Raw genomic sequence first — 16,073 nt, 5'->3', positions numbered from 1 at the left:
ATTTATATAACAAGCAAGTACCTGAGTTGGGGGACCTCCACATCTTCCTCCTAGGGCTGAGAGTAAGGTTTGAGGACCCATCCATAGCCCTCAAAGTGGAGGAGCAAATTCATAAAATAAGACAAGCTGGCAGGCCTGCACTGGAATATGTGCGAAAGTTTCACAAGATAGTTCATCACTTCAAAGAGGGATTGGATGATCACCTCTCCCAGGCTTGTGTCTATCAAGCGGTCCCTAATCAATTGCAAGAATGGTCCCAGGCAGTAGTATGGCTGGATGTCAAGCTTGCTCGCTATAAGAAGCCACCACCGCAGACCAACCCAAATGGCTGCCACCCCGCCCAAAAGCCTCCTACCATTGTGGCTGCTGAGAACCCCAAGCCACCTGCAGGCCCATTGATCAAGTGCTTCAGATGTGGACAACAGGGACATTGAGCAGGAGTTGCCCAGTCCCTTACCCTCAACAGCAGAATAGACTGGGACCACCAGTGAGGAAGAAACCAACCCAGCAACCGGCAAAAGAGAAATCCAACTGGATCACGCAGGAACCCATTGCCCAAGTCATGTCACCCATGCAGGAGAGTGCCGAGACCCAACCTGGACCTGCCACCACCCTGCCTTCCTACGACAGCAACGACAAAGAAGAGAATGACCCAATGGTGAGTCGACCCATTCCATCTTTTTCTCTGCCTGCCAAGCTCATAGTCCTTCAGACGGGGACACAGGTAGATCTGAAAGTACTAGTGGATTCAGGATGCTCCCGGTGTGTTATTAGCTTGCCACTTGCCCTGAAAATGGGCATACAAGCAGAGCTGCTCTCCAAACCCATGAGGTTTGAACAAGCCAATGGCTCTTTAATGGGAGGAACTTTAGTCACACAATTAACTGAACCCATACGTTGAGAAATAAGTGAGCACTGGGAGTTCATTCATTTCATGGTAGTCCCAAAAATGACTGAAGCAGTGATCCTAGGGCTAGCCTGGTTAGACAAATAGAAGCTGTTCATCTGGTAGGAAAAGGGAATGAGAACTGTGAGATTACCCATAGGACCCAAGCCCCCTTTAACTCAGTCAACATTATTAGAGAGTTTAGCCCAGGGTGTCAAACTCAATTTCACTGAGGGCCACATCAGGGTTGTGGTTGATCTCGGGCGGCTGGGTGGGCATGGTCAGGGTGGGTGTGGTCATGGTGGACATGGCCAGCTCATCATTGCTTGTGTTGGGGGACATTTGTGTGGTCTGGGTGGGGCTGGGGGGATCCAGCCTGGTCCTCGAGCTCCCAGGGCACTGCGAAACCACAGCCCAGCCCAGCCCTGCTATCCCAAGAGGGCGCCCTGCTGCACTTATCTCCTCCTCAAAGCTGCTGCTGCTGTTCTTGATCTCCTTGGCCATGATGTGTGTGGGAGGGCAAAGTATATGGGTCAGAGGGAGGCCCATTCTCTCTCCATATGAGGAAACCTGGCTTTGTAACTAAAGTATCCTCAGCAATAGGATGGGAGACCACCAGGAGAGATCAAGATGAGGAGACAAGAGGATGACAAAAGGGCAGCAGGACTGCTGGTGGCCAAATACTAAGACAGCACTTCCGTCAGACCCTCCCTCTCTCTCATTGTAATCCCCTCCCTCCCTCCCTCCCTTCCTTCTTCCCTTTTCTTCTTTTTCCTTCCCTCTTTATTCTCCTTTCTTCCTTCCCCCTCTTTCCTTCTTTTTCCTTTCTTATTTTCTTCCCCTCTTTCCTTCTTTTTTCTTTGTCTTTCTTCTTTCCTTTCTCCTTTCCTTCCTTCCTTCCTCCTCCCTTCTTGGATGCTCAAATGCAAAAGGGGAAACATTTCTCCATGCCTTCTTGCCTTGTGATCAAATGCCACTTTTGCTAGTAGTTTGTGGCCACTTAAAATACGGAGAACAAACCAGGCTCAGTTTATCCCATGCTTGCATTTAGTGGGGGTGTCCACAGACAACAGTAGAGCAAAACTGTCAAAATGCTGGCTGTGATAGTTAATCAGAGCTCCTCTTTTTTTATGTGCAAAAGCTTTAGCTTTCATGAGCAGAGGTAGGTTAGTTGTTTTTCTATTGATACATAATCCTTAAAAAGACTCTCCTGTAGGGAGCCTGACTTGGTCTATTTCAGACTGGAAATATACCAAAGGAAAATATTTTTCCCCACTGAAAATGGCTGTTTGCAACGTACAGGAGGGGATACTCTCTTAAGAGCTCACAATTCAAAAATACTAATGTTAACTTGGATTGCCAACAAAGTTCTGTCTGTGACAAAACAGAACACAAAAAAGCTTTCTCCTTTGAACTGGGGCATTTCCAACCAAATTGCCTCTCCCTCCGTCCCTCCTTCCCTCCCTCCCTGATTCCTTCCTTCCTTCCTTCCTTCCCTCCTTCCTTCCTTCCTTCCTTCCTTCCTTTCTTTTTTAAGCTGCCAGGGGCTCCAGTCAGAGGTGGCAACGAGCAGCCAGCTGTGGGCAAAGGCATCCACTCCCCGTCATTGCCTCTGCATGGCTTAGCTTACCTCTCCCAGACACACAGAAACACACACACATGCACACACAGTGTGTGTGTGAGCACACACAAAGGTGTGTGTGTTTCTCTCACCCCTTGCAGCCCCACACCCTCAACAGAGACCTTCTGCGATGGCAGGCTGCAAACTAATGAAAGCTGTTTTTTTGGAGTACTTGTTTCTTTTTCTCAACGTGCTGCCAATTGCATCGTGCCCTGCCCCACCTCAGCTCCTGCCCCCAGCCCCATGGCAGGCTGCAAGAAGCATTCCTCTCCTGTTTTTTTCCTCCTGATGTCACAGTGTGGGGCTGCAGGAGGTGAGATACACACACACACACACACACACACACACACATGCACACACACACACTCACACAAACATGTGTGCAGGTTCTGGGAGAGGTGAGCTGAGAGCCATGGAGTAGGAGGAAACAATAGGGGAAGGGGTCAAAATGGGAAACTTCTGTCCGGAGCCTTTGGCAGCTTAAAAAAAATGTATGGAGCTTCCCTTTCAGTCCACCCTCCCCTCCATTGCCTCCACACTGAGGTTGAGTCTACGCCTGCCAAAAGGGCAATTTTGCTTTTGACCCCCCATGCCAGAAACCAAAAACTGCTGCCGTTCACCTGCTGTGTCCCCCTGACAACCCCTGCAAACTCCTATTGCACGCTGGCAGACAGAATCCTAAAGCTCCCATTCTGTTTCCTCCATGCTTAGGAAGGAAGCTGCCAGCTGCGGCTCTCCCACTCGGGGGTGGGGCAATCCCAGTGAAAGCATGATGTGTGAGGCTGGGAGGGGTGGGGCGGGCTGAGGCAAATGAGCTGCAGCTGCTCCTGCGCACCACCAACCTGCGAGCGCTCACCATTTCCTGTGCGTGCGCTGGGAGATTGCCCAGCCGGGTTTGGGTGGGCCAGGGCTGGGGCAGCAGAGGGCAGTTCCTTGCCATTTCTGTAAACAGCTCCAGGGGCCCAATTTGGGGCCTTGGCGGGCTGTATCCGGCCCACAGACCTTGTGTTTGGCATGTCTGGTTTTGCCCATCTAACGAGCTAGCAAAAATAACTGCTATGTCTCAACCAGGTGAGCCACGCATCCCCAGTGAGTACTGTAACCTATTGGAGGTCTTTAGCAAAAAGGAATACAGCATCCTTCCTCCCCGTTGGCCTAATGACTGCTCCATTGAACTGTTACTGGGAGTCAAACTCCCATGGCTGCGAATGTACTCTATGAACCCCCTTGAAATGGAGGAACTGCAGCAGTTTGTAAACAAGAACCTAGCAAGAGGATTTATTGAATGGGCCAACTCTCAGGTGGGGGCTCCGGTGTTATTTAAAGAAAAAAAAGATGGGTCGCTTTGTCTTTGCATGGATTATAAAGGATTAAATACTGTAAGCATGGAAAACAAGTACCCCCTCCCCCTCCTGAGAGACCTACTAAACCACCTGGTGAAGGGGAGCATCTTCACTAAATTGGACCTGAGAGAGGCATATTACCGAGTAAGGATCAAGGAGGGAAATGAATGGAAAACTGCTTTCAACTGTCCCATGGGAAGCTATCAATTTAAAGTCATGCCATTTGGACTACAAGGGGCTCCAGATGTTTTCAAGCAGTTGATCAATCAGGTGCTACATGATCATTTATACAAAGGGGTCTTGGTGTATCTTGACGACATCCTGATATACAGCATGAATATTACTGACCACGTAAAGTTGGTGCGGGAAGTATTAAAGAAATTGCTAAATGCCAAGCTATACGTTAAGCTATCAAAGTGTGAGTTCCACTAGAGCCGACTAGATTATCTTGGCTACCAAATTTCCAGTAAGGGTATTGAAATGGACCCCACCAAAGTGAGAGCCGTGATCGAATGGCAACCCCCAAAGACTTGCAAGTAGCTTCAGAGCTTTCTAGGATTTGCCAACTTTTATTGACAATTCATCCCCTCCTTCACTGAAATTGCGTTACCCCCACTGACTTATTGAGAACTGGGAAGGAAGGAGGGAAATATGGCCAGGCCAACTGCTAGCATGGACTATGAATTGTCAAACTGCTTTTAAGAACTTAAAAAGGCTATTTGTGGTCAAGCCAATGTTAAAGCACCCTTGCCCAGGGAAACCCTTTGTGATTCAAGCCAATGCCAGTGATGTGGTTGTCGGAGCTGTGCTATTGCAAAAGAACCAGGATGGAATCCTACAACTCTGTGCCTACACCTCAAAAAAATTCACTGATTGCGAGAGGAGGTGGGCTGTGTGGGAGAAGGAAGCCTTCACAATTCGTTGGGCTCTATTAAACTGGCGACACTATCTCGAAGGGAGCAAGGTGCCTTTTGAGTTATGGACTGATCACAAAAACCTAGAGGCACTGAAAACTCCCCGCAAATTGTCCCTGAAGTAAGTACGATGGGCACAATATTTTTATTGATTTAATTTCACCCTAAAGTACATCCCTGGGGAAAAAAACCTTTTGGCTGATGCTTTATCCAGATTGCCCCAATACAAGAGCCAGCATGAAGAGGTTAATGAAGCAATTATATCTGCTCCACAAACTGCTTCCCAACTAATGCTGTGCAGATTCCCACCTTCGAGAGCCCCGAACCCCGATGATCCCGGGGCAAAGAAAATAAAACAGGAGCTCCTCAATGACCAATGGTTCAAAGACAATCAAACCTCCCCAACATGCAGGGATGGGTTGGCTTACAAAGGGGGGAAGTTGTATCTGCCTGAAACCCTCTGCCTTAATGTGCTCCAGCACATCCACGATGTAAAACAGGCTGGGCACTTTGGATATTTAAAAAAACTACATCTAATTAACCAGCAATTTTGGTGGCTGGGTTTGAAACAGGAAGTAGAGAACTATGTCCGGAGTTGTGCTGTATGTGCCACCATGAAAAGAATTTTGGGGAAAATCCCTGGGCTATTACAACCAGTGGCGGACCCTTCCCAACCATGGGAAGAAATTGCTATGGATTTTATAGTGAATCTACCTGAAAGCAGGGAGAATACAGTTATCTGGACAGTAATAGATCTGTTTTCAAAGTAGGCTCACTTCATTCCCTGCAAGAGGCTCCCATCCACCCAGCGACTAACTAAGATGTTTCTGAAACACATCTACAGACTGCATGGGGCACCAAGACATATAATCTCAGACTGGGGGTGCAGTTTACAGCCATGTTTTGGAGGGGTTTTCTTAAGCTAATTGGTTCGTCTCAAGAACTGTTGTCGGCTTTTCACCCGTCTATCAATGGGGCGGCTGAATCTGCAAACTCAATGGTGGAACAGTATCTCAGATGCTATGTGGATTATCAACAGACTAATTGGATTGATCTCCTCCCATTTGCAGAGGTGGCTTACAATAACTCTGTTCACAGCAGCACTGGCTTCATGCCTTTTAAAGTGGCCACAGGAAAAGATTCAACCCCAAACCTGAATATCTTAAGGGACCCTCCACTTCCCAAACTCTTGACCAGTGGGTAAGGAGGTGGGAAGAGGTCTGGAGAAGCACAAAAATTGCTTTGCAAAAGGCTTCTGAGACATATAAAAAGCAAGCAGATAAAAAGAGAGCTCCTCAAAGGTCATTCCAGATTGAGGAAAAGGTTTACTTGTCTACAAAATATTTACACCTTAAGCTACCTAGTAAAAAGTTAGGTCCAAAATACATAGGATCCTTCCCCATCGTAAGGATCATTTAACCCAGTCACAATAGAATTAAAGCTTCCCAGACTCTTAGGAAAAGTCCACCCTGTGTTTCATTGTAGCCTACTGAAACCTTTTCGAGATTCTACCTTATGACCTCCCCCTAAGAAGGCACCTGGACTACTTGTAGTAGCAGGACAGACTCACTATGAAGTGAAGCATATTCTTGATTCTAGACTTTTTAAAGGGAAACTACAGTATTTAGTGCAATGGAAAGGGTATCCATTGTCTGAACCACCTTGGTAAAATCTAACAATGTAAAAGCTGACAGACTCATTAGTAAGTTCTATAATAAACACCCTAATAAACCAAGAAGCAACTCCTAACTTATGATTTTGTTTGCATTACAGGATTTGTCCTTTTTCTAAGGGGGGCTGGATGTCAAAGCTGCTAACATTGGATGTTCTTGCTTTGACAACCGATGAGAAAGCAGACATTTTCTCTTTTCTCTTTTTACTTTTTCTTGCCTTTAGAATTAGTTGGTGCAGGGGGGGAGGATTGGGATGTGAGCTCAGTTAGCCATAATAATATCTTTGCCATGGGAACTCAAGGACAAACTGGGTCCGGACTTGATAATGTTTTGGCATGCTGGAGAGCTGGAGAGAAAGCCCACCCTATAAGCTAATTGGGGAATGTGCTTTATGACAAGTTATTGAGTGTGGGAATTGTACTTTGAAACTTTGTATCCAGGGGAGGGGAATTTAGTTTTGGGCTCAACTATGTAGTGCCAATACTTTGTTTCTTGAATAAAAGACTCTTTAAGGAAAACAATGCCTCGAAGTTCTTTTGAAGGGTTTCACCTGTCAGAACCATGACACCCCCTGATTTAACTTATTCACTCAACACACACACACCACACACAAATGTCATCCATCTGCTACCCAATGGCTTTAAAAATAAATTTAATAATTCAGATAATTTAAAGGCCTGAAAAGTTCCATTTTGTAGGGCAAGGGTGTCAAACTGCCAGCCCATGGGCCGGACGCGTCATGTGGAAACCGAACCCATTCCATTGCTGGAATGACAAAACAGTCCCAATACATCATGCAACATCATGTGATGTCACGAGTTTGACATGTCTGGTGTAGGGCTATGATAGAAAACACAACACAACCTAGGTGTTGATAATTTTGTAGGTTATCCCACGCAAAAGCATCTGTTAAAGATCTAAGAGGAATGACTGTCATGGTTCTGACAGATGAAATTCTTCAAAGAACTTCGAGGCATTGTTTACTTTAAAGAATCTTTATGGGAGCAGCATAGCTTCAGCACTAACATAGTTGAAGCCAAAAACTGGATTCCCCTCCCCTGAGCACATAGTATCAAAGCATAATACCCTCCTTCAATCAACAGTCATAAATCACATTGTCCAATTAGTTTGAAATGCAGGCTTTCCCTTCTGTTCTGCTACCTGCCAATTCTTATCATCTCTTATTTCAAGCTCTGAATTCGCACACTAGTACAATATTGTTATGTCTAACTAACTTCCACCACATTCCACCTCCTCCTCCAGCATCATCTAATTCTAAAAGTAAAGTATAAGAAAGAAAAAGGCTGCATCTTCATATGTTGTTAAAGCAAGAAATCCAATGTTAGGAGCGTCGACAATGACTTTATATATTTATTTATTTGCATTTCCAATTTATATTTATTTAATTATATATTTTCTTTCTGTAATTACAAGGTCAGTGATTCATTTGTACATTTCTCAATTCCAAGCTTTTTCCAAATGGAAAGATAATTTTTAATAACCTTCTGCCAATTTTGCATACTTTCTACAAATATATATGCCTTAGGATTTTTTCACTTATTTTAATAGATCTAAGAGATTACATAGTATCCAGAATATATTTGGGAGTTGAGTTCAAACATAATATCCCAAAATGAAATACAGAATTTTGTCAAGCCCAAACTCAAATCATAGTAATGATACAAGATTAATAACTAATTAGCAGGTTTAGTAACTAATTGTAACTAACATACTAATGATTACAGGATAAAAAAGTAATTCAATTATAGGAAAGATTGAGGGCAATAGAAGAAGGGTATGACAGAGAATGAAGTGCCTGGATGGAGCCACTGAAGCAGTAGGCATGAGCTTAAATCAAATGTAACTGAAAACTAGCTAGGCTTGCTAAACAATCTTTTCCCATCTGACTATTTCCAGATGTTGTGAAGTATACTGTAACTTAAAGATACAATGGCCATGGTGGATTTGGATGTTATAATATCAAAATACCTAGAGAACTTGTGACAATGGATTGTTTTTGGAAGTACTGCATTTGAGGAAGCACAATTTATTTTCTTCTCCCATCATCTGATCCATCAAAAATAACATCTTAATTCCCCATATATTTTTTTGCAATACTGATATTAGAACTTTGCAAATCTTTTATTCAAAAGTGGTTCAGTCAATTTATCCCCTTGAATGGAATCGTCTTATCAAATCAGTTTGGAACAACAAATTAAGTGCCTTTGAATCTGTTCAAAGAACTTACATTTTATGGAGACTGAACTTTCAAATTTGATTTGGCTTATTCCAGCTGAACTGAATTAACCTCTTGGAATTGGATCAGTATTGAATCAGATCTTGGCATAATGTTATTTGCATCAGTTTCATGATACAAGTGATGACAATTATATGGATTACATGCAAATGATATCACCTGCTTTCCTTGCTCTGCTGATGCCCATGTCTGAGATGAAGGAATAACAATTCCCTATAGGTCTTATGAAAAAAAGGGATAAGAATAGAATATTTTTTCTTCCCATTCTAGTCTTTTCTTGAAAAATAATCTCAGCAAGTCTTTTGGAGGGAGGTTGTGGGGGGGGGGTCAGGTGTCATATGGGAAATAAGGAGATTTTGGATTTTATCAATCAAAGATGCCTTCAAAATATTGCATGCCTCTTCTCCCATTGGCGGTAAGTCTGGACTTATGGAACAGGTATATTGGCAGGTTTTTCAAACAATGTAAGAGGCATTCTAAGTCTTACAATGCTTTCAGAGGAGCACTTCTATAGCTGTTGACAACCCTTGAAGAACAAAAAAAAAAAGGCTGCAGACATCACATTTGATGTATTTTGAAATCCTGAAGCAAGTCATTTGAGTCATGATCAAAATTAAAGTTAGAAGAGAAAAAAAAATCTCACTCAATTTGGCCAGTGAAGAATAAGATTTTCTCATATTGAAATAGAGCATTCAGACCTTAACTGAGAATGAAACATATTAATCCCGCCCATGGGAACTTTTTCTCCTTTTGTTGTAAAACATATATTATGTGTGTTCCTTCACACAGAGACACAATGTACTGCACAAAATAATTTGGGCTTTAAATCATTCTACAGTTCTGGAGATGCACCCCAAACATTTATGCTATAACTGTAAGTACACTTTTTTTTCTTTTTGATCTTTAAATACAGGCTTTTTCTACCTTTTTATTTTATTTTATTTTATTTGAAAAGTATATATACTGTATGCATTTTTTTGTGTGTATACATGTATATATACATACAAACATAATCTGTGTTCTCTCTCTCAAGTATTAAAAATAAAATCCACCACATATGCACATAATCTACTGTTCAACTTGTCCCATCTACTAGCTTTATTTCATGCCATTTTAGTAGTTTTTGCAGAATCAAAACATACAAAAGGGCTTAAAATGCTATAATCTCTCCGACAAAAATACTTTAGTAAAAGTTTGCAGAGTCTTTGCTAAATGAAGAGTTATGTGACTCCTGTTTTCCTACATTTAGTTTTCCACGTCCTTTTGTCTTTTGAAGTGTATTAAAAGCATAGTTCAGATGTGAACTGGTAGAGAGGATATAGTATACCTGGATTGGAGGAAAGAGAAACATAGTGATCTAATTATTTTCCCATCCCACAATGTCAAGTGTATCTTAATCCATTTAGGTATTGCACCAAACATTTGTCATGGATTCCAAGTAAGACTCGACAAAGCAAAAAGCTGTGAGAATAAAGTAAGGGGCAAAAATAAATTAGTTAAAAATAAGTTATCTGTCTTTTAAAGCAGCATGAGTAAATGGAAGTTAAGTATGTTGCTTTCATCCAAAGGCTACAAATTCATTTTTTTCCCTTTTTCAGCAAAATGTCCACAAGCAGTTTCCAGTCACTAATAAATGTAATAACTGAGCATTTTTCTAAGCAAACTGGTTAAGTTTGCCATCTCTTCTAATTCTTATCTTCATCATCCTTTGCGGATATTTCAAAATCTTTGCATTTTTGTGCACACAACAGTCTCACAGCAGTAATTACATATAGGAATAATCTTCCATGGCTTTTTTTCTTATTGTCTGTCCATTAATCCCAGCTAAAAAAAACAGGTTATATTTTCAGCTGAATATTTATTTTTAAATATAAATTGTGCAAAATTCATTGTATATATCTGAACCATTTTTTTTACAAGTCCATCAGGCATGATAAAATGACCTTTTGCATTGTGCAGATTTGCATCATAGATTTGAACTATATGTATATTTTCTACATATTTTTTCCTGGAATCTTATATAAACAGTACATAATCTTCTTAAAACTTCTCTTAAGTTATAATGTAAATTCCAGTCCTTTTAATCATAATATTTTCTCACTGTTCCATTAATACATTTCTAAAATTCTCATCCAAATTATCACACATTGTTTCACTTGTTCTTCTATTTCACATTTCAGAATAAGTTTTACTGATACATTTTAATGACTACATGCTCATTATTTGTATACACTTCAACTTCTGTCTTCAGCTGCTCAACTCCAAATGCCCTATTATCTGCTACTAAATCTAGTAGCATTGCCATAGAGCATCACCCAGAAGCCTTTGGGCATATTTTATAATAGTTCCTGTCTTTCTTATCAGGTCATGTCCAGAAGGTAATGGTGGAAGGCTACAATGATAAAGCTCAAGAGGGCACTCACTTACCCCAGGATATGATGCATCTGGCTGAAGGATCTTCAAGAAAGGTGCTATCCATTTTCTCTTTAGATCCAAAGCATTGGCTAGCCTTAACAGCTAAAATGTTTTATTTAATAACCTACTGTTTCACCCCTGAGACTGTTAGTGATCAAAAGAGTTCCATGGGGGGAAAAAAGACACACAAAAAATCTAGATCCCTTAACTTGAAGCCTGTTTTTGTTACCTCCATTCCCAGTCTCTATTGAAGAATATTCTCCACTAACAAACTGTGGTTAAAGCTAAGATTAGGTTTATCTTTTATATGACTTTATTTTACCAAACATCCAAAAACATATTTTCAGAATTAAATCTTTATTAGTTAGTTCTGGATCCAAATATTTTTATACTGTGAATAATTTACATGTGGCATCGTTCCTATATATTTATTTGGATTTGGCAAACACCTGATTTTAACCAACTCTGGACACTGCACAATAAAAAGCCAAAATATCATAAAAAAGAAACGTGGTATTTGCCAAGGAAAAACACATGAAACAAAACAAAATATTATAAAACAAAATTTTGCCTCATGTCTTTTGGAATAGGGGACATACCATTCCAAAAGGTAGATGTCACAACAGAGAAAGATACAAAAGAGACACTTTTAAAAATGACATGCTTTAAGATATTTATTTATTTAAATGATTGACAGAGTTGCCCTTTTTACAGAAATATCTCTGGGTGACATACAAAGATTGAAACCATTTTAACAGTATAACTCATGATGCCCCCAAAACAAAACAACATCAGCAGCAGCCTGGAAGAACAGCTAAATTTTCAGAGTCTTAGTAAAATCTAACAGTGTTATGATCAACATTTGATAACCCAGTAATTAAATCTGTTTATTTTAAAACAACTATTTCTTCCAGTGGAAGTAAATCTCAAGCCAGTTATTTCATCCTCAGTTGCATATATATATTATTCTATCATTTAAATAGTGTTCTAATACTTCAGAAAATTTTGAACTAGGTCTAAAAGGCAAGTGCTCATTAAGGGCATAGAATGAAGCATTCCCCTTATTATCAACTAATAGTAAGCTAATAGTAAGATGATCTCTTCCTGTGTTTTGTTCTGTTTCAGTTCAAATTAAAATCAGTACTATTCAGTACTTAAAATACACTGGACACATTGAAATGGCAATAGAAAATTTTCCACCAGGGAATATTAGTACATCTTATCCCAAAGTGGAAAAGAAATTCTTAGGATTTTTGCTTTTAGTTCCATCTCTCTGGAACAAGAAAGACTTTTAGAAAACTTAAGATGAAAGAACTTCAGATTAAAGTAATCCAGAATGCTGGAAGAGCAAGGGAAGTATTATAAAGAAAGGAAAATAGGACAAGCAACAAATAAGCTTTGATGAGAAAGTTATGGGAGCAGTTGAAAAAAATCAAGTGTCTTTCAAATATTATAAAGGACAGATTTCACCTCCATGAATGACATATCAATTATATTTTCCATAGCATTTAAACAAAATTTTAGCATATGATTTCCAATATATGTGCTTATACAGAGGTTGTAATAGAAAGGTCATTGTATGATAGCTGTTGGTGAGTCCATTGAAAATGCATTCCTGATCCCATATTTTCCTCCCACATCCTAAAAGCTCCTAAAAATGATACCATGGCAACCAGTAAACTTCCATAAATGCACTATATGATAGGAATTAAAAGATTAAAAAAAGAATCTCCAAGAATAATAGAGGACTACTGATCAATGGAAAGCTAAGAAAAGAGATCTAATGGAATTCCACCACAACTTTTATTTTTCAACTTAACCTTGAGAGACAAAGAGGGGGACAATTTATTTTCCAAAGTATCTGAGGGCAAGACTAGAACTAAAGGATGGAAACTTACCAAAGAGAGGTCTAAACTAGAAGTAAGGAGAAATTTCCTGACAGTGAGAACAATTAAGCTTTCCTTCATAAATTGTGGGTGCTCCATCTCTGGGGGTTTTAAAGAAGAGATTAAACAATCATTTGTCTGGAATGGTATATGGTCTCCTGCTTGGGTAGAGGCTTGGACTGGAAGACCTCTAAGGTTTCTTCCAACTCTGCTATTCTGTATTCTGTATTCTATTCTGTTGTGTTCTGTTCCATTCTGTACCCTTTTTTTCCTGTCCTGTCCTGTTCTGTCCTATCATCCTGTCTTGTCTTGTCTTGTCTTGTCCTGTCCTGTCCCGTCCTGCCCCTCCCCACCCTGCCCTGCCCCATCCCTTCCTTTTCCATGCCATCCCATCCCATCTTAAATTCTGTTATATTCTGTTCTAATTCTTTCTAACTCTATTCTAATTCTATTCTATTCTGATTCTAATTCTATTGTAATTCTGATTCTATTGTAGAATTATAACTGAACAGGGAGCAGGATAGGAAGGTGGATAGGGAGGTAAGGGGGACAGGGTGAGGAAGGGTTAGAAGGGATTAGGGAGAAGGGAGGGATAAAAGCCTGTTCCTCTGCCCCTCCCACTCTCCCTACATCCCTTCCCCTCCACATTTCCTTCCCCATTCTTCTGCTCACCCCTCTCCCCCTCTGTTGCCCCTCCCTGTCCACCTCCCCATCCCCATTGCTCTTGTTTCCCTCAGTTCTTCTCCATCTTCCTCACCCCAACTTATCCTTCCTGTCCTACTCCACCTCTTTGTCCCCCACCCCTTCCTCCTACCTTTTTCTCTTGCCATCCTGCCTCTGTCCTTCTCCTTTCCATTTCCCTTACCTTCTCTCTCCCTTTCTCTCACTTACCTCTAGTAATCTGCCTAGATGAAGTCATAAAGGCTTTAAAATTCCCCCACCCTATTTGTGTCTACCCTTCATTCTCTGCCTGTCCTGTCCCCATTTCCTCCCCTCTTCTACAGGGCACACTCTACTTCTTTGTCCCTTCCCCTCCTTCACCCTCCCCTCCTTCCTCCTTGTCCTGTTCCCCTTCCCTCCCCTTTCCTATCCATTCTACTCCAACTTTTTGTGCCCCTCCCCTTCCCCATCTTCCTTTCCCACTTTCCTGCCCCCTCACCTTTTTATCTTTTCTTCCTCCCATTCCCCATAACCATTATCTTCCCTATCCCCCTGCCCCTTATCCTGACTCTGCCTCTCAACTTCACCCTTCCTCTCAGACTGTCCCTCACCCTCACTCTTGCATCCTCACCCACACCCTCACCCTCACCCTAAACCTAACCCAAACTGTCATCCTTACTTACCCCTCTGAGAGTTGACTGCAAAAGGAGGGAAGGTTCTCCAGAGTCCAGGAGCCTTACTGAAGACCAACCTGCTTCTTGGGAGGCATCTTTACTCTGATAATTGATAACCGATAGTAACTGACACTTAAGCCTACAGGGATGAAGTCATAAAGCCATTAGAATTTTCAAGGAGATGACCCATATTTCTTATCCTCCTATCAAAAGGCACTTTCTCCTCTACCTTTGTGACTTACACTCATGCCACACAAATGTCTCTAGGAAGCTACCAAATAAATCACTAAAGATGCCTATTTGTCATTTTTTGCACAGAAGCCATAGCTCTTTGGATGTGGATTGCTTCTTGTTATAGAAGCACTACTAAATGCTTGCTTCAGCACTGCTGAGCAGCTTAATTGCCTGCTGTTTGCTTTTAAAGTCAGGGGCTTTAGGATAGACTTTAAAATAGATTTGTCCCCTTGAAATCAACAGGACTGAATCTACAATATCTCACTAATTTTAGTGGCACAACTTTGACAAATTTTGAATCCAGCCCATTGACTGGAAAGACCAATAGATTTTAAATCAAAATTATTCAGCCTGTCTCATTTAGTCCCCTTGAAATATATATTCTGCATTGTTTTCTGTTTGAGAAAAGGAAAAAGTCTTTTAAATTTATTACTTTCTTCTATTGTTTGAACTTTCTGTCTTCCACATATGTCTTGCCTTATTTAGTCAGTGATCTCCTTCTGTTTTCCCAATCAAAGAAGCAGAGCACTATAAACAGTTGAGAAATGACAGTGGAAATGGAATATGGGCTGGAGCAAATTAAACTGCATGCAAACCCATTTTAGGGGTCCAATCTGCTTGTGTGCATCAGTGATAAGAGGTTCTCCTGCTTGTGCAAGGGGTTAGACTAGAAGACCTACAAGGTTCCTTCCAACTCTATTATTCCATTATTCTGTTATTGCTTCAAATATTTTCTACTATTTCTTCCACAGCATCAATCCATCCACATCATATATAAATATTTTTATATGGTCAGATCTCATGCAAAATATTTTACCAGAAAATCAAAATAATTGTATTAAAATAGAAAACAAGAACACTGATAGATTTAGAGATTAATTATTCGTAGCCAAATAAAAGAAATCCATTCCAGAAGTTTTTTTTATTATTATTGAAAATTTTTAAAATTTTACAAAAAAGTTCCCTTCCCCGAACCCTCCCAACCTTCCCAGACCTGAATACAGGCTTGATTAAAATTTAAAAGAAAAATTTTTAAACACAAATAAACCATATACAAATTTGGTTACAATAATTAAACAAATCATAAAATACTTTAACACCAATATTTAAAAAACAGAAAGAGAAAAAGAAAAGAAACAAGAAAAAGAAGAAGAAAGAGAAAAAAATTTTTAGAAAAAGAAAAAAAATATATCTAAAAAATATCTTAAACTTTAAATATAAATTATTCAAAAGCTAAATAATATTTTTTATATCATACTTGTATTGTATAAAATTTATCCATCTTTTCCATACCAAAAGGTACTTCTCTTGCGATTGATCTTTCAAGAAAGCCGAAATCTTTGCCATTTCCGCTAAATAAGAAACTTTAAGAAACCATTCTTGCAAAGTAGGCAAAGATTCCTTCTTCCAACATTGCCCTACTAACAACCTAGCCGCTGTAATTAGATTTAACATTAATATAGTTTCTTTACTGTCACAATCGGAAACAATACCCAACAAAAACAATTGT

At 40.4% G+C, this 16,073-nt stretch overlaps 1 long non-coding RNA gene across 1 annotated transcript in view; it reads right to left on the bottom strand.

Moving 5' to 3' along the window:
- LOC120311319 overlaps positions 1-14,423 on the bottom strand; it is a 32,267-nt gene extending 17,844 nt beyond the window's left edge. The window contains exon 1 of the long non-coding RNA XR_005557584.1: positions 14,339-14,423. This is a non-coding gene — a long non-coding RNA (uncharacterized LOC120311319). The remainder of the gene's footprint in view (positions 1-14,338) is intronic.
- Between the last annotated feature and the right edge of the window lie 1,650 nt (positions 14,424-16,073).

The sequence above is a fragment of the Crotalus tigris genome, unplaced genomic scaffold, assembly GCF_016545835.1.
Source record: "Crotalus tigris isolate CLP2741 ecotype Arizona unplaced genomic scaffold, ASM1654583v1 scf7180000018347.1145750, whole genome shotgun sequence".
NCBI classification, from domain to species: Eukaryota; Metazoa; Chordata; class Lepidosauria; order Squamata; family Viperidae; genus Crotalus; species Crotalus tigris.
The sequence above is the reverse complement of the archived record's forward strand: the minus strand, read 5'-3'. Positions and strand labels throughout refer to the sequence as shown.